This window comes from Pristis pectinata, chromosome 10, assembly GCF_009764475.1.
Source record: "Pristis pectinata isolate sPriPec2 chromosome 10, sPriPec2.1.pri, whole genome shotgun sequence".
Taxonomy (NCBI): Eukaryota; Metazoa; Chordata; class Chondrichthyes; order Rhinopristiformes; family Pristidae; genus Pristis; species Pristis pectinata.
In genome coordinates, this window is record NC_067414.1 from 10,091,946 (window position 1) to 10,115,814 (window position 23,869).

General features: G+C 41.5%; 1 protein-coding gene and 1 long non-coding RNA gene across 2 annotated transcripts in view; one reads left to right on the forward strand and one right to left on the reverse strand.

Annotated features, from left to right (window-relative positions):
* LOC127574917 (uncharacterized) overlaps window positions 1-23,869 on the reverse strand; it is a 792,285-nt gene that overhangs the window by 658,637 nt on the left and 109,779 nt on the right. The gene's annotated exons all lie outside the window — the stretch shown is intronic.
* Window positions 1-23,869, forward strand: part of LOC127574891 (signal-induced proliferation-associated 1-like protein 2) — a 441,777-nt gene that overhangs the window by 310,017 nt on the left and 107,891 nt on the right.

A 23,869-nucleotide genomic window follows, 5' to 3' on the forward strand; every position in this document is an offset into this window, starting at 1 on the left:
TTGTTTGAGGGTTTAGATTAATCTAAAATCCAAAATCTTGTATCTGCAGGCATTTCTAATTTACAACCTTTATTTTTTATTGTATCCTCTTTATGGGTATCACTATATTTTCTGTGTTTACCCTTCTATCTGTAAAATGTGCCTGCTTTTCTTAGATGTTTCCCCATGTCACTTCAGACCATCCTGGTCTGTTGATTAACCAGATGATTCACTCAAAATATTTAAATTATTATCACTCACCATTTTCTCCTCATTTACTGAAGTTTATAATGCCTAGTTCACAATTCTTCTTAAAAGATGAAAACTTTGACAAAAACACTCCAATTAAATTTATCCATTGAATTGTCTTTTAATGTGGTAATTTTGCCTTATTAGTTCACAATTTTCAAGGAGCTTTCAATCGGTTTGTGTATTCTGCTTATTTGGAGACTTTCCTATTGTGTAGTTGGTGCAAACGTTCAAGTTCTTCGAATTTCATTTTTAAAATTGCAGTTCCTTAGTTTGTAAATTGCATGACTTTCCTTCTGTGAGAAAAGAATAATGATAGTGAGTGTTCTTTTGAGTGATTGCTGCTCTGACCTCATCCATCAACTGAAAATAACCTCCCAATACAATGTTAAAATTAATCACTGTTTTAGGAAAATTGCAACATAAATAGCTGGGTTTGTAAAGAAAAATACTTCTTAGGATTATGTTTTAAGTGTGATCTATGTATGGAAATTATTGCTGGCTTCCCTTTGTTTGGAACTTGCTCTTAGATTTATAGCCTCACATTTTCCTTTGTCCTTTTTGGAATTATATGTATAGGCTGCCTCCATTCAGACCTTACACAAATCTGGGAGCCCTAACATCATACAAGATGAATTATATGCACATAATAGTGATCTAATGGCAAAACATTTGCTATGTGATGTACATATAAGGGATTTAGTTGATATTGTGTGTGAACTGATCCCAGAAGCTGAGAGAGACAATCGTGTCTTATCCGACTGCAGTTGCTGTGAGACATTTATCTTCAGCAATGCTGTGTGCAAGAAAGGCTCACAGCATCACTATGGTTCCCTTTGGTTACATGGAGAATTTAAGACTATTTCATTAGTTAACTGATAGACTGTGGAAGGAGATAGTTGCTGTTCTGAAAACATAATCTGAAAGGGAATTATGAGTAGTGCTGTGTACCTGAAGGGAAAATATCTTAACCCTGTGGTTCAATTCATTTTACATCAGTTCTTGAATGCAGACTGTAACGTTAGATATATAGTTCATTCTGTCCCTTTAGTTTACGAGAATTGTTTTCCTAAGGGAAATGGAGGATACACACAGAACATTAGTGTAGTGTCAAAGCAGTGTTTAGCTGAGAGCTAGTGTTTAGTAGACTTTATGAATACTATTCTCTTTAAATTCATGAGAATCTGCAGCATGGTAAGCATTTTTATTGCATTCCTGTAATTTTCCTGCTAATTAACCCGTATGGGGAAGCAAAACTTCCACTGACATGAACCTTCACTCCCTTGATGTGTTCCCATTCTATAAGGAAAAGTCCCAACCCCCCATTAAGTTGTATGTAAAAGATTCCATACATTGTGATTCAAAGAAGAGCTTGGGAGTTTGGAGTCTTACCAAATATTTATCCCACAAGCAATGTGACAAAAAACAATAAAGAAAAATTCAGTTCGTTGTTGATTGAGGGATCTTGCTGTGTCCAAATAACTATCACATTTAATACCATGATCACCCTTCAAAAGGAACTAATCATTCCAAGGTATTCTAGAAGATCCTGTGGGTGTGAAATCATGTTATACAAGAGCAAGATCTATGCCCCTTTAAAAATGTAAAGGAGGAGCTTTTAAGATTTCTTCTCATATAAAGAATAATTAGAATATGCAATGCATTACCCAAGAGGTTATTGAAGCAGACAGGACCTGTGGTATTTAAGAGCTAATTAAAACACCAAGGAAAAATAATATCCTTTGGAGGAGGAACAGAGAAATATGATTCACCTGATTGGCTTTGAAGTGGATCTTGTCCATCACAGTCACAAAAGGCCAAATAGCTGCGCTCGGCAATAAATTGTTGATAATGGCTAAATCTTTATATTCGGTAATAGTGATACAGACCATGTAAGGATGGCTGAAAAGCAGCATTCACTGTACAGCCAATCCTTTAGGAATGAATTCCTAAAATGAGTGAAGTGTTGGCCTCCACTGAAATTTGAGTAATGGGTAGGAAGATATCAGCGAGTTAATAGATGAGTAGGCTCCAGTGAATTGAGTTCATAGAGTTCTGTACACCAATAAATTAGTACAGCAGCAGACAGGGATGAATTAGTAGAGGTGGTCACAAGGCAAACAAATGAATGAATAAATTAATAAGGAATGAATAACTACAGCAGTAAGCAGGAGTGTAGTAATAAATTAGTAGAGCCATGGCCATAGGTCGCACCAGCAAATGAATTGGAAAACAGACACACGTATCTGTTCTGCTGTTGATCTAAGATTGCAGTGAGCCTTCTATGGTGGCAGTGATCAGGAGAGCAGGCTGGCAAATGGAGCTATGGGGTTAGTAAACAGCGATTTTAAAGTTTGCCTGATGGAGGTGTGGGATGTCAAAGGCAGCCTGAGTGCTGGAAAATTAAAAGGTGGAACTTAATCTCTTCAGTGCAATATTTTGAAGGCACAGAGGGAGGGGATTAGAGTCACGGAGTTTTACAGCACAGAATCAGACCCTTTGGCCCACCACATCGACGCCAACCTTTTTGCCCATCTACACGAATCCTATTTGCTAGCACTAGGTCTGTATGCCTTGCATATTTAAGTGCCTGTCTAAATGTCTCTTAAACATTAGTGATTATATCTAATTCCACTACCCCCTCTGGTAGTGAGTTCCAGCTATCAACCACTTTTTGTGCTGAGAACAACTTTCCCCTGAAATCCCCTTTAAAACTCCTTCCTCTCGTCTTGTTTTGATAGCCTTATCATGGGAAAAGATTCAGACTATCTACCTCTTATAATTTTATGTACCTCTGTCGGGTCACCCCTCAGCCTCCTTTGCTCAATGGAAAACAAACCCAGCCTATCCAATAAATTAAATTAATCCATAATTAAAATTTAGGACTTTAATTAAATCCATAATTAAAACTTTAGAGGACTTTAATTAATCCGTAATTAAAGTCCTCTAAACCAAGCAAAACCCCAGTGAATCTCCTCTGCACTGTCTCCGTGTGGCAACCACGCCCTTCCTATAGTGTGGCAACCAGAACTGCATGTGATAGTCCCAGTGCAGTCCAACCAGTGTTTTGTAAAGTTCACAAGATTCACAAGACAAAGGAGCAGAAGTAGGCCATTCTTCCCATCGAGTCTGCTCCGCCACTTCACCATGAGCTAAACTATTCTCCCATCTAGACCCAATTCCCGGCCTTTTCCCCATATCCCTTGATACCCTGACTAATTAGATACCTACCAGTCTCTGCCTTAAACACCCCCAGTGATCGGGCCTCCACAGCTGTACGTGGCAACAAATTCCATAAATCCACGACCTTCTGGCTAAAGAAGTTTCTCCACATCTCTGTTCTAAATGGGTACCCTCTACTTCTAAGATTGTGCCCTCTTGTCCTGGACTCACCCACCATGGGAAGCAACTTAGCCACATCCACTCTGTCCAGTCCTTTCAACATTCAAAATGTTTCTATGAGGTCCCCTCTCATTCTTCTGTACTCCAATGAATACAGTCCAAAAGCTGACAAACGCTTCTCATATATCAGCCCTTTCGTTTCGGGAATCATCTTCGTAAATCTTCTCTGAACCCTCTCCAACATTAGTACATCCTTTCTAAGATAAGAGGCCCAAAACTGCACACAGTAGAACATTGGTTGCCATTTTTGATATTCTATGCCCCGACCTATGAAGGCATGCATGTCATATGCTTTCTTCACTGCCCTCTCTACCTGTGTTTCCACTTTTAGAGAACTATGGCCTTGAACTCCAAGATCCCTCTGTTTATCAACATTCCTTATCACCCTGACATTTTCTGCATATGTCCTACCTCTATCTGACTTCCCAAAATGCATTCACCTTGCACTTGTCGGGATGAAATTCCATCTACCAAAACTCTGCCCAACTTTCCATCTGATCTATATCCTGCTGTAGTCTAAGACAACCTTCCTTGCTATCCTTCTTTTTTTGCACTATTTATTTATTTTGTAATTTATAGTAATTTTATGTTTTTGCACTGTACTGCTGCTGCAAAACAATAAATTTCACGTCACAAGATAGTGATAATAAATCTGATTCTGATTCTGACCTGCTCAGCTTCATTACCTAGAATAAGATTGACTACTGCCTTGTCTCCAGTAGAACTATACATGTTGTCTCAAAACATTTTCTTGGATGCACTTAACAAATTCTGCCCCATCTAAGCCCCTTACACTATGGCAGTCCCAGTCAATATAGGAAAAATTAAAAATCTTCTATTACTGTAACTCTATTGCTTTTACACCTTTCTGCAATTTGTTTACATATCTGTTCCTCTAATTCCCACTGACTATTGGGATGCCTGTGATATAACCCCAGCAAAGCTATCTACCCATAAAACCTTATTGGACAATCCCTCCAGGATATCCTCTCTAATTACTGCCATTATGTTCTCCATAATCAGTACTGTGACTTCCCCTCTGTCACATCTGAAAACTTCTATGTCCTGGAATATTAAGATATCTTTATTAGTCACATGTACATCAAAACACAGAGTGAAATGCATCTTTTTTGCGTAGGGTATTCTGGGGGCAGCCCGCAAGTGTCGCCATGCTTCCAGCGCCAACATAGCGTGCCCACAACTTCCTAACCCGTACATCTTTGGAATGTGGGAGGAAACCAGAGCAGCTGGAGGAAACTTTTAATTTTTTTAAAAATTTTATTTACAGCATGGTAACAGGCCCTTCTGGCCCAACGAGTCCGCGCCGCCCATTTGAACCCAAATTAACCTACCCGTACTTCTTTGCAATGTGGGAGGAAACCGGAGCACCCAGAGGAAACCCACGCAGACACGGGAGAAAGTACAAACTCCTTACAGACAGTGACGGGAATCGAACCCCGATCGCTGGCGCTGTAATAGCGTCGCACTAACCGCTACGCTACCCTTCCCTCAACCATGTTTCCATGATTGCAATATCATCATAACTCTAAGTGCCGATCAATGCTCTAAGCTCATCTGACTTGCCTGTAAGACTCCTTCTATTAAATGCAGTTGAGCCTACCAGCCCTCTAATGCTCCCTAGCCTGCCTCATTCTGTTCTACCCCTGGACTTACTTGATTTATCCTCTACATTTTTACTAAATATGAGACATTTGCAGTTTATTTTTAAAAAAGTTTGACTACAGAACTTGTATTCTATTCTAAACATCTATATTTCTAATGTCCTGCAACTACTGTTCATACACTTGTAGTATAATAATACTACTTTCCCTGCAATGGTGCTAAAAATTTATTCCTCTAATAATATTCCCCTAATTCCTGCATCCAAAGAGCACACTGTTTTCTGACTCTCTGTAGGAATGCAATGGGTGTTGTTTTTAAAGGTGTTTAAAGTTTAATTGCTACTCTCTGATCTCATTCAACAGAGAGCAGGAAACCCAAGATGGTACCATGGCTGGGGAAAAATACCTCAACACAGGCCACCTAGTGACAAAACTGTGCAATTACAGCATGATGTTTACATAAGGCATTTTCATCATTACACAACACTGGCCATAGATACAGTGGTTACAAGAGTAGGTCAGAGACAGGATATCTTGTGAGAAGTGACTCATTTCCTGACGCTGCAAAACCTTTCCACTATCAACAAGACACAAAACAGGAGTGTGATGGAATACTTTCCACTAGCCCAGATGAGTGCAGTTCCAAGAACTCTCAAAAAGCTTAACACCCTCCAGGGCAAAGCATTGGCATCCTGTTAACCACCCTAAACATCTAATCCCTCTACCACCAGCACATAGTGGTTGGAGTGTGCACCATCTACAAAATGAATTGCTGTTGATTGTCTGGGCTACCCAGACAGCACCTGTCAAACCCAAGACCTCAACCACGGGGCATGGGGACATCATGTTCCCCTCCAAGTTGCATACTGTTCTGATTTGGGAGTGTATCACTGTTCCTTCATCGCCGGTGGGTCTAAACCCTGGAACTCCCTCCCCAACAGCACCGTGGGAGTGTCTTCACCAAAAGGATTACAGTAGTCCAAAAAGGTGACTCACCACCGTCTTCTGAAGGGCAATTAGGAATGGCCTGACCAGCGGCACCCAGATCCCTAAAAAGGAATTTTAAGAAAAATAATTGAAAATTAAACATTTGCAGTTGCTGATTCAGACAAAGAGTCTTCAACCTGAACCACAAACTCTTTTTTCTTTTCCATAGGTGCTGCCTAACCTGCTGAATGTTCCTGGCGCTTTCTGTTTTTATTTAATGTTTTGAAGGAAAATAGATCTTTTTGAAATGTTGTAGGGATATGGACATCTTTGACAGCCACATTTATTCCCCATATGGTCTGCTGCCACTTTGAATTGCTGTCCTTGTGTCAATGGTTTTCACACATTGTTCTCACTCACACCCCCTTCCACCCATGACAAGGACTTAGAGGTAGCAGTATGACTGTGGTCTTTCTGCTTTCATTAACCTTGGTGGTAGAGGTAATGTTAGCTTGGCAATGTGTGGTGAGTGGCCACAATGCCTTCTATAGATTATTCATGCAGCAACATAGTATTCTGGTTTTGCGGGGTGTGAATATTCAGTGCAGCGGTAGTGGAGCTGATGAGGTTGGTGCTCACCTCCTTGGGATACTGTACTACTCGAGTTGCTTAAGCCCCCACCCAGACCAGTGTTGACTGTTCCATCATATCTGAGCCTTATGGATGATGGAGAGGTGCTGGTAGGTAAGCCTGTCATTGCAAAATGGGCAGGGTCTTCCCAACTCTTTTGCTATGGTCTTGATGCAGTTGGTCTAGTTATGTTTGATTTTAAGACTGAAAAAACATCCATGTAAAGCTTCACATTGAAAGCCCAAACTCCTTTTATATCCTAAAGGCAAAACAGCAGCTGGGTTGATCTGTGCCAAATGAAATCTCTGATTTAGATCATGTGAATTGCACTGGATAAGAAAGAAACACATTGTTTTCTTTTAAGAGGTCAAATAGAAGGAAGATAAGTCTGTGAATCAATAAATGGTGAAGCAGGGATGCAGCGGTGGGGGGCGCGGGGGAGGGGTGGTGGTGAGGGTGAATTGTGCAAAGACTGACACCAAGAAGTAAGGTTTTGAAATGTAACAAAGAGGGACGGTTTTTTTAATAAGGCTTGACTAGGTTGTTCACTCAGCTCTTTACCAATCTAGCGTGTGGTTGATTAAGTTACTTTTTGTTGTAGGTGATTCTTTTATCTTGTTTCCTTATGACACAGGAGGAGGCCATCTAGTCCTCCAAGTCTACGTCGGTTCTCAGAGTGCAGCCCTCAGTCCCGTTCCCACTTATTTCCTGCAACCTATTCTCTCTCGCATGCCCATCAACTTCCCCTGATTATCCTGCCAGCCATCTACACTCGGAGCAATTTACAGTAGCCAGTTAACCTAACGACATGTTTTTTGGGATAATGGAGAAAAGTGGAGCCCCCGAGGGAAGCCCGCACTGTCAAAGAGAGAACATGCAAACTCCACACAGATACTTTGAGCTCATGATCAAACCCGGGTTGTTCGATCTATTGCTACCCATCACCTCTCCAGGCATGGATGGCCGTTGACTTGTAGAAAGCCTATTTTCCCTTTGACATGAATTGTTTCAAGACCAGCTGGGTGTCCGGGCTAGTCCAAATGTGGGTGGCAGTTTAGTTGCTGACAACCTGACTACAGAACAGTGTACTGGTTTGCACAATACAGGATTGAAGTCATGAGAGGCCAAGCCTAATATAAAGATGGATTTTATTCATTTATCAAAGAAATTATTGATTCATAATCACCAGTTAGATAATCTTGTATTGATCTTTTACCTTGATTGATCATGTTTAGTTCCAAATAACTGGCTTTGTGGGACAGTTTAAAGAGTCGAAGTTTTATATTGTGATGAGTTCCAATGTACGTGTATAGTTCCTTATTCTCCACTCTTTTCATTAGCTGAGCTCATAATAGAAGTAAGCACTCCATCTGTAAACCATAAATATCCAGGCCATGCTCTGTTCTATGCTCCCCTGTCTGAGTAGGCTGGAGAATGACCGAGGAGCTTTCAGTTGCTTCAAAAGCAGGCATAAGCTTTGTTCTTCCATCTCCTTGAGCTGTCATTGCAATCAATGTATTTTATTTTCAGAAACACAAGCATTATAGCCCTTTTTACAAATGAGAGTTAGAAGCATCCATGTAAGGCTTCACATTGAAAATCTGAGCTCCTTTTATATCCTTAAGGCAAAACAGCAGCTGAGTTAATCTGTGCCAAATGTAGTGTCTCTGGTTTAGATCATATGAATTGCACAGGATAAGGGAGAAACATACTGAGTTTGCTGATTTATCCTAAAACATTATTATAAATGAAATATTATTGTATGGAATCAGTTCAACAGGATTGTAGAGATTCTGAACTGTACAGGTAATCATTTACTTTAAATATATCTTTTGTACTTTCTGGTTTATTAAATTTAATGATGGAATATGGTCACAATGCTACTGCTCACAGCTTTTAACTCAGAAATGTGGCTTATTTCATATTTTCCTTGAGGCGTGTAAGAATCAAAAGTGTTAGAATTCCTGTGTAACATGCATCTTTTTATAAGTTATAAAACTTAAGATTTGATTCCTCTTCACACCGAAGATTGTCGACAGTATCGGAGCTAAAGAGACCAGACAGATGTATCACTGGCTTCACCTGGAGCCCCACTGCTGATGCTGGATATTTACTGAGAGTGCTCCACTTTAAGCAGCTTGACTTGGTCAACTCATGATGATGGGATTGTCTATTAAAAAGGTTCTTTAAAAATAGTCACCAAGCACACCAGGGAGAAGTTCTATTTTAAAAGTGGAAAATGTTAGGTCTTGAAATAATGGGGCAGGGGAATAAAAATGACCATGTAGTATTTGTAAATGGATACTGAGCACACCCCTCTTTCCTTCCATCATTCCTACACCCCCAAAACCACCCCTCTAATCCCATCCTGATATTGCTGGAAGTGATAAGAGTGGCAGTGACGTTTCCCTGCTGCTGCAGCATTACCTTTATCTATGCATACTTGCCATAAATCCGAATGATACCCAAGGGTTTAAAAACTTAATTATGAGGATATGTTGCCTAAATATTGCTTGTTTTCCATTGAACTTGTAAGAAGGAGGTGATTATCTGATAGAAGTGTTTGATAACCTGCCTGTCCCACTGGACTCCCAGCAAGGGTGTTGGACCCAGGAAGTTCAGCTCATTTCCTCAGCATTGTGTCTGACCTTTTTGTACTAGTGTTTGGCTTGGGTATAAAGTGGGCTGGAAGGGCCTGTTACCACGCTGTAAATAAAATTTAAATTTAAAAAAAATTAAAAATTTTTTAAAAATTTTAAAAATCAACCCCACCCAATCTGAGCCTCAGGTCTTGTCCAAACTGACCCGAACCTGGCACATATACTTGGTTTCCTGCCGCGCTGAGTCAGGCATCCACGCTCTATTTTATAATTGGCATAAGAGAATGCTTGTATTGGAGGATGCTCCTAATGCTCCCTTTTCTTTACTCTTCCTGTGCTTCACACGACTTTTGAACTGTGCTAAATTGTACCCAAGAAAAGAGTTGAGATTTACATGCAGGGATTATTCGGCACAAGAACAAAAGAGCATTGAAGTTATTCAGACTCGCCTCCCTTTCACACGTTTCAAGCTCCTTTGAATAATTTGTGTTGAGTTTTAGAATTTTCTGCATAGCTACAAAATGTTTCTTACAATCACTTGCAGAAAGGTCTGCTGAGCTGGTTCCATACCCACCAATCACTACATGCTGAGCTTTGGTACATTTGGTTTTAGTAAATCCAAAATTAAAATGCAGCCATGGTGTAATGTATTTTGAAATTCTGACTTTATTGTGACACTACAATTTTTCTAAAGGTTTGCTTTCTGGACATGCATTAAATAACGTGTTTGGGGAAAAAAAACATCAAATGCTGCATTGGCTCTTATTTCTATTGAGTTAAAAAGAAGCTGCAATGGAATATTTTTTACTTTAATTTAAAAGATATTTTGTTGAAACTGTTGTTCCACGTAGTATTCCTTTCCTTATCACAGAAAAGATTCTCACGAAGCCCTTGTATTATGCTGTCATTGAATGGTGGACTTTTCTCCTCCACCCTATTCTGCCACATCCCCTATTTCCCACTGCAGCAACAACAACAACAACAAATTGTATTTCCCTAGTGCCCTCACCATCGCAAAATATCTCTAGGTATCATTAGCATTATCAAGCAATATTTGCTGAACCATGCAAAGCATTAGAAGTGATGCCCAAAATCTCAGCAAAAAGGTTAGTTTTAGGAAGCATATTAAAGGAGGAAAGGGAGCCAGAGTGGTTCAGCAAAGGAATTCCAGAACTTAGGGCACTAGCAGCTGAGGAAACGTCTCCAGTGGCAGAGCTATAACATTCGTGTTGCTCAGTTAGCTGAACTGGAGGACAGCAGAGTTTTAAATGACCCTGAGCCTATAACGACTGAAACAAAAATACAACACCCAGGAATTCATTGAAATAGTCAAGCGTAGAGGTAACAAAGGCATGAATGAGTTAAGCAAACAGGGAAACTGGAAGGGGTTACAGAGGCACAAATAAGAGGTAATGGTGTAGGTGTATGCATTGAAGTTCATCTCGAGGTCAAATACAGCAGCCAGGTTACAAACAGTCTGATTCGATTTCATACAGAAAGTGAGGAAAGGAATAGAGTAGGTGGCTAAGGGATGTAGCACGTAGCAATGAATTCAAGCTTCCCAGTACTTAGTTGCAGTTTTTTTCATCCTCTACTGGTTGTCAGTCAAACGGTCTGACAATTTAGAGATAGTGGAGGAGTAGGGAGGTAAAGTGATGAAGTAGAGCTGGCCATCCAAGGTATACTTTTGGAAGCTGATGCTGTGTTTTCAGATGTAGATGAAAAACAGCACAGAATGTATATAAGAGGACAAGGCTAAAAAGGAATGCCACTGGTAAGGATGCAGTCTCAGAAGAGAAGGAGGATTTAAGCATTTTTGTTTTGAAGAGTGGTTGATAGTGAAATATTTGAGGGAGAGGGGCAAACACAAGAGGACAGAGAGCCAATTGTCATATCATTTATCACAGGAACCAGGAAGTAAAGTTAGGTGGTCACAAATCAATGAGAATAAGATCCCCGTTTACTGAACTCCCACCCACCCCACCATAATATCATAGAATTACACAATACAACAGGAGACCAGATCATAATTCACAACTTAAATATTTCTTCCTTAATATGTCTGTCACTTTCAACATCTGTCCTCTGGTTACCAACCCTTCTGCCACGGGAAAATTTCCCCCTACATTCATGATTATTGAACATTTCTATCAAATTTCCTCTGATCTTTCTCTGCTTCAAAGAGAGTAGCCTCAGCTTCACTCTCGTTAGCAATTTTCAGTTTTCATAACAGCCCTTTGAACTCTGTCACCTTCAAAGACTTGTTCACGTATGTTCCCAAGTGTCTCCTTTCAAGTATTCCCGGTGGAATTTTACTGTATGGTTTATGTCCCTTCTACTTATTCTTCCTACCACAATGGATAATTTTACACATCCCAACCTTAAATTTAAACTGCCATGTGACTTCCCACTTCATCAGGCTGAATTTGTTATATCAGTCTGTTACTGTACTCCTCATTTCCAAGTTTTTGTATTATCTTTAGACATCTAGGTCCAGGTTGGTGATAAATATTTAAAAAGAACAATATTTCCCTCAGGGAACATTTCTGTATGTTATCCTCCCAACTCTGAAAAATAACTAATTTCTACTCTCTGCCTTCTGTTCCTTAACTAATTTCATATGCACCCTGCCAACGTCCCTCCAATCTAATGGGTTGCAGTTGCTAATGTCTATTTTGAAGTGCTTATCAAAAACCTTCTGAAATTCCAAAGTCTCAAAATTTGTTTGCACAAAAGACTGAAAACACATTTCTGGATTTCTTAGTGCCCGAAGTTCCACCGCTAAACCTCCATTCCATTGTAAGGTTTCCCCAGACGCTGTCAACAGAAGAACAACATACAAAATTCACCCGCAGTGAGCTTTTCAACTTCAGTGGTCTGAGAAACAATAGTTCTTGTGTACTCACAGAACCACCAGGTTTTTCTTGCTGTTTGCCCCAGAGCCATGCTATTTAGAGGGCCAGCCCTCAAACTGCATTCTTTGTCACCCCTAAGTTCTGTAGCCTCCTGCAACTACAGGCACACACATGTGCCTGACTGGTTTGCCTGTAGATGTCAAGGTTACAGTCACTCTCACCTCTCTAGCCACAGGATTGTTCCAAGCTGCGGCTGATCTCTGACGCATCTCAGTTTACTAATCACAGCTGCATAGGAAGTTCACACAAATGCTAACCTGAAGGAGCGGAGACCTAACTTTCAGTCCTTTGGAGCAGGCAGAGCAAGGGTTTGCCTGCATAGTATATTCAGAATCAGGTTTATATTCACTGACTTACACACTTCACACTTATCTGTATTGAAATCCATTTGCTACTCTTCGGCCCATTTCCCTAACTGTTCAAGGTCCCCCTGATAACCTTCTTCACTATCAGCAACACCTCCTAATCTCGTGTCATCCACAAACTTACCGATCAAGCTTCGTGCATCCAAATCATTCATATAAATAACAACAAAGATCGCAACACCGACCCCTGATGCACACCATTAATTACTGGCCTCCATTCCGAGAAAGAACCTTCAACCACCACCCTCTGCTTCTTACCTCTGAGCCAATTTTGAATCCACCTAACTAGCTCTCCCTAGACCTAACCTTGTGGAACCTCGTCGAAGGCCTTGCTAAAGTCCAAATAGACAACATCCACTGCCCTACCCTCATTTACCTTTTTTGGTTACCTCTTCAAAAAAAGCTCTAAAAGATTTGTCAAGTATGCCTTTCCATGCGCAAAGCCATGCTGACTCCTCCTGATCTGATTCTGTCCATCTAAATGCTGGTAGATCCTGTCCCTCAAAATTCTCTCCACTAACTTCCTCACTACTTATGTCAGGCTGACTGGCCTATAGTTCCCTGGCTTGTGCTTGCTACCCTTCTTCAACAACAGAACTACATTAGCCGTTTTCCAGTCTTTGGAAACTTCACCAGTGGCAGTGACGATGAAGCAAATAACTCCACAAGGGCCTCTGCAATTTCTTCTGTAGCCTCCCACAAAGTCCCAGGATGCACTCGGTCAGGTCCTGGGGACTTATCCACCTCAATGCGCTGTAAGGCTGCAAACACCTCCTCCCTGGTAATGTGAATGTCCTCCAAAACATCACCACTTGTTTCCCTTATTTCTTGAAACAAATATTTCTCCTAAGCAAACACAAAGGAGAAATATTTGTTAAAAAAGCCCACCCATCTCCTGCGGCTCAAGACAAAGGCAGCTCTGCTGATCTCTAAGGGGACCTACTCGTCCCTAGCCACCCCTCTTACTCTTTATATAGCTATAGAACTTCTTGGTATTCTTAATCTTTTATAGTATCAAGGGATTCACTCGTTCCTGACCTCCTAAACTTCCTTCCTTCCTTCTGCTGAGAATTAGATTTGTGGCATTTAGGGCTGGCAGCCTAGAATATAAAAAGTCCAGGTACAACCTCTGGAAGGCCATTACGACACAAAGAAGCAATTTCAGACTAAACTAGAATCACAGATAAATGCTCGACAGCTGTGGCAGGGCTTGCACAATACAACTTCCTACAAGGTGAGATCAGGTAGCATAAGGGGCAATGACCCATCACTCCCTGATGAGTTCAATGCCTTTTATGCACACTTTGATAGAGAGAACTATAACACACCCAGACGAGTCCCCACATCTCTGGATAACCCTGTAATTTCAGTCTCTGAGGCCGATGTCCGGGCATCCTTCAAGAGGGTGAATCCACAAAAGGCATCTAGTTCAGACGGCGTACCTGGCCGAGTACTAAAAATCTGTGTGGACCGTCTGGATGGAGTATTTACAGACATGTTCAACCTCTCGCTTCTGCAGTCTGAGGTTCCCACCTGCTCCAAACAGGCATCTATTGTACTGGTGCCCAAGAAGCGCGTAATGACCTCCCTCAAAGACTACCGTATGGTAGAGCTTACGTCAACTGTAATGAAGTGCTTCGAGAGGTTGGTTATGGTGTGAATCAACTCTTGCCTTAGAGATGAGCAGGATCCACTCCAATTTGCCTACCGCCATAACACATTAACAGCAGATACGATTTCTCTGGCTCTTCACTCTGCTCTGGACTATCTTTAGTATTGGTTTATTATTGTCACTTGTACCGAGGTACAGTGAAAAACTTGTCTTGCTTACCAATCATGCAGGTCAATTCATTACACAGTGCAGTTACATTGAGTTAATACAGAGTGCATTGATGTTGTACAGGTAAAAACAATAACAGTACAAAGTGTCACAGCTACAGAGAAAGTGCAGTGCAATAAGGTGCAAGGTCACAACAAGGTAGATCGTGAGGTCAAGAGTCCATCTCATATGAAGGGAACCATTCAATAGTCTTATCACAGTGGGGTAGAAGCTGTCAAGTCTGGTGGTACGTGCCCTTGGGCTCCTGTATCTTCTACCTGATGGAAGAGGAGAGAAGAGAGAATGTCCCAGGTGGGTGGGGTCTTTGATTATGCTGGCTGCTTCACCAAGACAATGAGAGGTAAAGACGGAGTCCAAGGAGGGGAGGCTGGTGTCCATGATGCGCTGGGCTGTGTCCACAACTCTCTGCAGTTTCTTGCTGTCCTGCGCAGAGCAGTTGCCATACCAAGCCGTGATACATCCAGATAGGATGCTTTCTATGGTGCATTGGTAAAAGTTGGTGAGAGTCAAAGGGGACAAACCAAATTTCTTTAGCCTCCTGAGGAAGTAGAGGCGCTGGTGAGCTTTCTCCGTCAGGCTGCTGTTCATCAACTACAGTTCAACACAATCATCCCATCCAAACTCATCATCAAGCTTCAAGACCTAGGCCTCTGTACCTCCCTCTGCAATTGGATACTTGACTTCCTCAGTGAGGATTGGTAACATCTCCTCCTCCTCACTGATCGTTAGCACAGGTGCACCTTAAGGCTGCATGCTTAGCTCCCTGCTCTACTTTCTATACACACGACTATGTGGCTAAGCACAGCTCCAATGCCATCTTCAGATTTGCCAATGACACTACTGTTGTTGGATGCATCACTTTAAATTCCAGTGCATTAACATATCAGATGACCTGTCCTGGGCCCAGCACATAGATGCGATCACAAGGAAGGTGCGCCAGCATCTTTACTTTCTTAGGAGGTTAAGGAGGTTCAGCTTGTCAGCGAACACTCCAACAAACTTCTGCAGCTGTACCATTGAAAGTATCCTGACTGGTTGCATCATAGTCTGGTATGGCAATTCAAATGTGTATACGAACATAAGAAGCTGCAGAGAGTAGTGGACTCTGCTCAATACATAACATGCACATCCCTTCCCACCATCAGTAGTATCTACAGGAGGCGCTGCCTCAAGAAGGCAACATCCGTCATCGAAGATCCCCACCATCCAGGCCATGCCATCTTATCACAGCTACCATCGGGCAGGAGGTACAGAAGCCTGATGTCCCACACCACCAGGTTCAAGAATAGTTACTTCCCTTCGACCTTTCAGTATTTGAACCAACCGGCAAAACCCTAATCACCACTACAGTTTAGCAACACTATTACCACTCTGATCACTTAGCACTGAAATGGACTTTGTTTTCTTTTGTTCTAATTGTGTTTTTTTTGTTGTGTATATAATGTATGTTTTATTTATATTTTTCTTGTGAATGCTGCCTATCTGATGCTATGTACCTGTGATGCTGCTGCAAGTAAGTTTTTCATTGCACCTGTGCATACCTGTACTTGTGCCTATGACAATAAACTCAACTTTGACTTCTTTTTCTTGACCAAAGCCTCAATATCTCTTGTCAGCAAAGGTTCCTGCTAGGTTTACCCTTCACCCTAGCAGGAACATGCTGCTCCTGGACTCTTAATATCACACTCTTAAAAGCCTCCCACTTGCTATTCGTTCCTTTCCCTTCTAACAGGCTCACCAAATTGACCTTTGCTGGATCCTGCCTAATTCTCCCAAAATTAGCCCTGCTCCAGTTTAGGACTCTAACCTATGGATCTGTCCTATCCTTTTCCATCACCACCTTAAAACTAATAGAATTATGGTCACTAGAGACAAACTGCTCCCTGACTGGCATTTCATGTACTTGCCCTGCCTCGTTTCCTTAGAGATGCACCCTCCTGTGTAGGGCCCTCTACATATTGACTCAGGAAACTTTCCTGGACACATTTCACAAATTCCACCCTGTTCAAATCCTTAACACTCTGGGTAGTCCAGTCAATAATAGGGAAATCAAAATCTTCCACTGATACAACCCTATTATTCTTACAACTACGAGCAACTTCTCTACACAACTGTTCCTCAATTATAGACCCCCCTGCTGACTGTTGGGGGGCCAATAATACAGCCCCACCAGAGCAACCCACCGCTTCGTGTTTCTAAGTTCTACCCATATACCTCACTGGATGATTCCCCAGGAATGTCATCTCTAAGTACTGCTGTTATGTCCTCCCTTAACAAAAGGCAACACACCCTCCTCGCTAACCTGTACCTCTGTCATGCCTGAAGCATCTGTGTCCTGGAATATTGAGCTGCCAGTCCTGCCCTTCTCTCAGCCATGTTTCTGTTATGGCTATTAACATCACAGTCCTCAGGGCCAATCCACGCTCTGCGTTCGTCCGCCTTACCTGTTAAACCTCATGCATTGAAATAAATGCAGTTTAACTGAGTATTCCTTTCCCTGTCTTTATTCTTGAATAAGACCATCATCCATCACTTTATCTAGGTGATCATTCTTCATAAGGCAGTAGTGAACATTTAGCAGCTTGGTGATGAATTGTTGGTGGTGGAGATGAGTGAGTGGTGTATCACAGTTATACAGGATAGCTGGTATCCAAACACCAGCAGGCTTCCTGAACAGCTCTCTGGACCAGGAGGTCATATATTTTCTTTTCCTATGGTTGAGATTGGAGGTAAGATGGAATGGAAAACTGGGCTAGGTAAGAACAGTAACCAGAACAGAAGAAAGACTGAACCTGCTACCTTCAGGACCAAGTTGACTGGGTTGTGCATTGAACTATTGACCCTTGCATCAAAAGTACTCCTCGTTTGCATTTGTTCTTTATTTTAAATTCTCCAGTGGAATAGTAATGCATATACTGCTCAGAGGTTTTGTGTACTGGGACTCATGGCAGAAGATTCTTGGTCTCTTGTTACAGAAATTTTGAGGAAAGGAACCATTCTGGTGATAGCTATCACATCATTATCCTTCAGAATCTGTGGTTTAGTGGCTGGTAGAAGAGGAAGTTTCAGCCTGGGGAACCTTTGGAACAGAGCCCTTGCCTGTCTCAGGGAAGGTGAACATTTCCTGTTTGGGATAAGTTCAGAGGTGAAAGTAAGCCAGTAGGGGCCAGCAGGACATATCAGTAAGAAAGAAGCTGAGAGAATTGGTATAATTGAGTTAAGTCAGAAACATTAGCATTATGACTGTATCAGTAAGAAATTAAAGTTGCTTTCACACCTAAGTATATTTATTGTGGGGAGGATTGCACTCTGCCCCAGTGATAATGGGTTCATGCTTTTGTAGTTCATAACAAGAATGACGCTTGTTGCTTGGTTGTTGGTTGGAGGTGAAGGAGTTGGGGAATGGCCTTCACTCTCATGCTGAGGTTCCAGTAAGTAGTGGGTTGGATCCTCTGCATCTGACAACTTATAGTTCTTGTGGTCTCAGTCACTGCCATCTGGAATGGTTGACCACAGAAGCATGGCCAGAAGCTATGAGGGATTAAAATATGAAAGGGTGGAAATTTGTCCTTGATTGCTTGCTGTAAATGTAGAATGAACTGCACGTTGCACAGTGCTTCCAAACCGAATTTCAGAAGTGGAGTACAATGCACAGCCACCACAAAATTAACAATTAGTTCTAGTGGCTAAGGATGAATTTCTACCCCATGATGTTTTTTTTTGTTTGGCAAGAAGCTAGGGACGGGATGAGCAGAGAGTGCGGAAATGATAATTGCATAGGGAACAGATACAAATAATTTAAAGGACTGCTAGGATTGTTGGCCTTTACCTCAGTTTTACTGGAATACCATAGAACAATACAGCACAATACAGGCCCTTCGGCCCACCATGTTGTGCTGACTTTCAAACCTCACCTAAGACTATCTAACCCCTTCCTCCCACATATCCCTTCATCTTAAATTCCTCCATTGGCTTATCTAACAATCTCTTGAACTTGACCAACGTATCAGCCTCCACCACCACCCCAGGCAGCGCATTACATGCACCAACCACTCTCTGGGTGAAAAACCTCCCTCTGCCATCTCCCTTGAACTTTCCACCCATTACCTTAAAGCCATGCCCTCTTGTATTGAGCATTGGTGCCCTGGGAAAGAGGTGCTGGCTGTCCACTCTATCACTCTATACAAAGAGTAGAAATTATTCTTCTTTTACATAAAGCTCTGATTAGTCCCCAGCTGAAGAACTAGGTTTAGCTCTGGGTACAACATCTCAACAAAGATATCTTGGGCTTGGATGAGAAGCAATGCAGTTTCACTGGGTTGCTCTCAAGACTAAAAGGCTGAAATTATGAGGGAAGATTGCATACTGTAGACTAAGCTTATTTTCCCTTGAATAAAGATATAGAGGTGATCAAATTGAGTTGCTTATGATTGATTAGCATAGAGAGACAGACAGAGAGAAACTATTTCCTTTGGTGGAGGAGTCCAAACAAGGAGGCAAGACTTTAAAATTAAAACTATACTATTTAGAGATGATATCAAGAATGGAGGCATAGTATTCCATATTTCTACATGAGTTGTTAGGGGTACTGTTAAAGTATATTTGATTGTAGTTTCTCCTGAAGTTGCCAGAAGGAGACTGATTTGGCCTTGGTACATTTGGCTCCAGCTGATGATATTAGAGGTATATCTCTCTATATTTCACTCCATTTCCACTTTTCCCAATAGACAGGAAAATTCCGCACCCATTTCCTCCCTCCATCCCCCTCCAACCTACACTATGATCCATCCCACCTTTCTGCCCTGCCTTTAGTGTCTTTAGTTAGGTTCCAGGTGATCAGAGTATATGGATGTGAGCTCTGTTTTCTGTTACATTGTCTAGGTGTTAAAATAGAAGCTACCTTTCTTTCCTGATATTATTTGGAGTGAGTTTGAATATATTGACAATTCACAATGTGAGTGAAGTTTGCATGCAAAACAGTGCTGTTAATGCTTAGTTTTGAACAGTAGTTTTCTGTCAAATGGTAGCTGTACTTTAGGTCAAAGAAGTCATTCCTAGAAAACAAATTAACAACCCAAAATCTATCTTCACCACAGCTCTTGAAGCTTGTTTTGGATTTAATTTGACTTGCAATAACATGAAGTGTGTAAATCTGTAGAAAGAATGAATGTGTTTGCATTTAAAGAGTATGGCTCACGTCCTCAGGACGTGCCAAAGTGCTTCCTAATGGAGGTGCAATCCCTGGAGCTCTGTAGCCATACACAGTGATCAATTTATACTGAGCAAGATACAAATAGAAACAAAATGTGTTCGTAAAAGCTTCCGAGCAGTTTTTGTTGAGGAGGGAACATTTTCCACAATACCAAGGAGAATTGTACAATGGGATCTTTTATGTCCACCTGAGAGGGCAGAGGATCCTGTGTCTAGTATCCCATCCAAAAGCTGCGGGGGTGTTAACCCAGAGTACTGGTAACACCTGACCTTGCACCTCCTCCATTGCCACCATCCAGGGCCCTTCCAAGTGATGCAGTCTTTCACATGCATATCGTCCGGTGTTATTTATTGCATCCGGTGCTCCCAATGTGGCCTCCGCTACATCAGTGAGACCAGATGCAGACTGGCGACTGCTTCACCTGCACTCCATTCGCTGTGGCTGTCTGGATCTCCTGATTGCCAACCATTTTAATTCTCCTCCCCACTCCTGCACTGACGTGTCTGTCCTAGGCCTCCTCTACTGCCAAGATGAGGCTAAATGCAAACTAGAGGAACAGCAGCTTATATTCTGCCTGGGTAGTCTACAACCTGGTGGCATGAACATTGAATTCTCCAACTTCCAGTAAATTGCTCCCTTCCAGTAAATCTGTGTTCATTTTCTCTCTCCTCCTGAACTACCCAGCCCCTCATCACCTTGTTTCTTTCCCCTCCTCCACCTGCTCCATCTGCCCATTACCCACACACTCCTTCCATTGGTTCCCCTCCCCCACTGCTCCCATCTGCCTTCCCAACCTCCCTCCCTTTATTCCATGCTCTACCTTCCTTTCCTATCCGATTCCATCGTCTTCAGCTCTTTGTCACTTCCAACTATCACTTCCCAGCCTTTGGCACCATTTCCACTCTCCCCTCCCCTATCTGCCCATCACGACCCCCTCACCTTTATCCACCTCTCACCTGCCAGCTCTTACCCCACCCCTTCCCTCATTTTATACTGGCCGTCTCCCCTCTATCTTCCAGTCCATATGAAGGATCTCGATCTGAAACATTGACTCTCCATTTCCTTCCATAGATGCCACCTTACCCACTGAGTTCCTCCAACTTTTTGTGTGTTACTGAAGTGTCAGCCTAGTATATATGATATTGTCATGGAGCAGGACTTGAATCCACAATCTTGCAACTCAGACAAGAGTTCCGATCTGACACGTGGCTCCAAAATCACACAGAATAATTTTCCGATATCTACTTCCCATCAGCAATTAATTTTTCTGCTTTCTTCTACAATAATGAGGTAGCAAGGGAAATGCCCATTACAACAACATAGCGTCACAGTGGTTGTTGTTGCTGATTGATCTGCCAATGCAAAGATGTTTCGTAGTTCATAAAATTAAGTTTTAAAATAGTTTGTGTTGTTGCCATATTCCTTGTTCAAAGAGAGGACAAATGCTGAGTTTTGTTATTGGAAAACATAGTTTTTCATTTTTTTCCCCAGAAGTCTAGTCCAGTGATTCATTGGATACAATTATAGGTGGTCTGTTGCAAAAAAATATATGTAATTGCAAGCAATTTTCTGCTATCTTTGCTTATTTTATCATTTCCTTGTTGTGCGGTACAGTACCTCCTTAACCAGTGAAATTAGTGTTATGTTCAAGAACTGGAGTGATGTGTCTGAAATTGTGCAAGATTTTCCTGTATAGGCATCTGTGTTTCATACTTATTATTCACTTTGACATTACATTGTAAGGAATAACATTTCAAATTTACAGTAAAGCACGTTAGTGATTTAATTGATAAATTAATGGAGATGTAGTCATGAAAAATGAATAAAAGGAGCTCCCAGTAAAGCTAGAAATGTGCTTTTGGGTGTCCTTCTAATGACTGATAATTGGGTAACTTTCATTACCCGGTAGCTTCAATTAACTGTACTTTGGTTTGGTATTCTTTAGTTGTACTTTCAAAGAAACTGTCAGCTTGACTTCTCTGTTATCCATTCATTCTTCTGGGATTTGCTTATTTGGAGCCTTCTGTTTTCTGAACCCAGGGTCATGTTTGTCTGAGTTGAGTTCTGAACTGTGTTGCAAATTGGGTAACTTTCATAGCCATAATTCCCTGTAATTTTCCCTCCCTTCGCTCTCTTCGATTCCCCTTCTCTGTCACTGTATCTCACCTCTATTAATTTTGTTTGTCTCTTTCTTCATCCTTTTGTTTGTTTCTCTCCCTCTCCCTGGCACGTTAGTGTAGCGGTTAGCATAATGCTATTACAGCGCCAGCAACCCAGGTTCAATTCTGGCTGCTGTTTGTAAGGAGTTTGTACGTTCTCCCTGTGTCTGTGTGGGTTTCCTCCAGGTGCTTCGGTTTCCTCCCACATTCCAAAGACATACGGGTCAGGAAGTTGTGGACATGTTATGTTGGCACCGGAAGCGTGGCGACACTTGCAGACTGCCCCCAGAACACCCTACGCAAAGATGCATTTCACTGTGTGTTTTGATGTACATGTGACTAATAAAGATATCTCATCCCCTCCCTCTCCCTCTATCCATCTCTGACACGTTCACTCTTCCTCTCACTAATCCTCTCCCTCTCTATTTTCATTGTGAAACTTGTTTTTATTTTTTGAATTGGGTGCCATCACTCTATTAATGATCAGAAGGAGTCTTCTCTTCAAGGGCTACTTTTAGAAGTCAATTTGTTTAGAACTATACTTAGTCCTGAATTTCTAATTTGGACTCTGAGGTTTTTGGGATTATGTAATCAGAGTTTTGGTTCAGAGGATTAACCAACTAATGATCCAGGGTATTCTCAGTACCACTTGCATCATCAATCCTGCCACAGTGTTGGATTTCATTACCATTGCAGATGGTTCCCTTCCCAATGGTATCAGCCCTCACTGTTTTTAATTAATCTTAATTATTATAATTATTATTAATTTTAAAAGTGAGAGTTATGGTGAAGTTCTTACAATTGTACTTTAAGTTGCATGAATATTGCTACAAATGTTTATCATGGGTTGTGTTTGTACAAGAATAACGACTACATGTTAGTGCTCATAATTTTCCAGAGGACCACTTTCCAGTCTTGCTAATGGGAGAGGCAAGGCACAGAGCTGGGTGACATCTCCCAAGAGCAAGTTCCTCAGGTATTTTCTGACTTGGTGGCAGCTAATCAGAACAAGCCACAAGTTAGATGTTGAGACTTTGATGAAGAGAATGAAGTAGTCGTTCTGTACTGTATGAGGAAATATAATTAAATAGAAAGGTTTGAAGATTTTAGATCAGCGGAAATTACAGTAGATTTGATTGAGGTGTTTGAAATTATAAAGGAATTGGACAGAGCAGGTAAAAACAGATTGTTACAAGTGATCGATGTTCATGGGTAAATAACTAGGCATATTCAGAACTCCATTCAGACACACACAGGAGATTCTGGGCAGCAAGCAGAGAAACCATTTTACACAAACGTATGTGTCACTGTGAAATGTCTGCAGGAAATAATTGTGGTAGCATTTAAGAACACGTTAGATAGAAGGTTGAAGTACAGGAGACCTAAGACAAATTGGATCCACTCCTGTGAGCAGGTATGTGCATTATGAACTCAAGGGCCTTCATCTGTGATGTATCCCACTCTGCATTCTGACACCCCAAGGTTGTTTCCTTCTGTTTTGATGTGGTTAGTTGTATATAAGAAATGTATTCACTTATTCTTGTGGTGCAATTTCACACCATGGACAGAAGTTTCCATGAAAACATACTAAATATAAAACAGATTGGCACTTCCTCACTAACAGTTGGGTTCACCTTTTTACATGGCTGTCACTTTTAAATTGGACGACGGACTCTGCCCAGCACTAACATTTGAGTAGTTTGATTTCACAAGTTCTAAGTTGGGGCAGAGTCCACTAACTCAAGTTTCCATTAGGCGTTAGCAACTTTGTCAATATCTGCTTTAGCTGGAGTAGGGGGCGGGAGAAGATTTCACCCTCATTTCCTTGACCCACAGCTCTACTTCCAGGAGTTTTGTCAGAGGGTTTGCAGATTCTTGTAGTGAGGAATGGGAGATGTGAGTAAGTGTATTAATCACAGCTAAAGTCAGGCTGACTCACGTGTGAGGGGTTACAATTTTTCAGATGGTA